Source organism: Nanorana parkeri, unplaced genomic scaffold, assembly GCF_000935625.1.
Source record: "Nanorana parkeri isolate BGI_ZX_2015 unplaced genomic scaffold, ASM93562v1 scaffold2082, whole genome shotgun sequence".
NCBI classification, from domain to species: domain Eukaryota; kingdom Metazoa; phylum Chordata; class Amphibia; order Anura; family Dicroglossidae; genus Nanorana; species Nanorana parkeri.
This window is the reverse complement of record NW_017308350.1, coordinates 136692-138174: the sequence shown is the minus strand read 5'-3', so window position 1 is coordinate 138174 and position 1483 is coordinate 136692.

Here is a 1483-nt window from a genome sequence, read left to right as displayed (position 1 = left end):
AAGGAAGGCAAGTGGAAGGGAAACCAATTACTGCTGCGCGGAAATATTGAAAACCCAAATTACTAAAAAAAACAAACCTTCATTTCGATACAATACATAAAAGGATCAAATTAAAGGAGAACTACGGGGTCACTAAAATATATAATGTTGGGGGGTTTTACGTCATTTTCAGGCCTAAAATGTGGAATATAACATGGGTGCAAAAATGGAAAAAAGGGCCTCAGTCATGAAGGGGTTAACTCTATAAATGTGATACAATCACCAGAATATTACAAGGGAGTGAATGTAGCGAGTATCCCAGAAAGGCTATCATGTTGCATCCATGTATTCCTTGTTTGATGAAACGTGGGCCTATTACCCAGAGTTCCATTGCCATTGTATTATACATCCTGAATTCAATTTAATTTAAGAGAGACAGATATTGTTAACTAGTGGCAATTATCTACCTTGCAGCTCCACGCATAGCAAGCAAAGGGTTGGAGATGAAATTTGAGAAGTTGGCAAGAATCTAAATGAATAAAGCTAAACTCTTAAATACAAGGTCCATGTGTATCCTTCCTGGATTCTTGGTGAGCTTTGTGTATTTCTTCCAGATCTGTGCAGTAATCCCGTGTGAGACTGGGAGCTTCCTGTAATAAAGACCGGTCACTGCTGCTCTCCTTGTGCGAGGTGACTGGTCTTGACTCCGCCCCCTCCTGTAATAAAGACCGGTCACTGCTGCTCTCTCACCTTGTGCAGGGTGACTGGTCTTGTCTCGGCCCCCTCCCGAACTCAGTATAGAGATGGTAGGGACCCCTCACAATGAGTACAGCAGGTGTACAGACCCGGGACCTCAGGTCAGGGATGATGGGAGCCCCTCATAATGGGCCCAGCAGGTGTACAGACCTGGGACCTTGGCTCAGGGATGATGGGAGCCCTTTATAATGGGCACAGTGGGTGTACAGACCCGGGAACTCAGCACAGGGATGGTGGGAGCCCCTCATAATGGGCACAGCGGGTGTACGGACCAGGGAACTCAGCACAGGGATGGTGGGAACCCCTCATAATGAGCACAGCGGGTGTACAGACCTGGGAACTCAGCACAGGGATGATAGGAGGGTATGAACCCCTCATAATGGGCACAGCGGGTGTACAGACCAGGGAACTCAGCACAGGGATTATATGAACACCTTAGAATGGGTACAGCAGGTGTGTACAACCTGGAAACTCAGTGCATGGATTGGGAGCCCCTCATAATGGGCATAGCAGGTGTACGGACTCGGGAACTCGGCAAAGGGAAGGTGGGAACCCCTCATAATGGGCACAGTAGGTTTTCAGACCCGGGAACTATCCTGCCACCTTGCCCTAGCCCAACTGCTATTACATGATGGAGAAGGCCACATCACAGTTCCTTATAAGCTCCAACATCAGCCCATACCAGGTATTCAGGTGGCTTCTGCAACGGAGGAAGGAGTGGTGGAGGAGCAATGGAAAGGTTAGTATA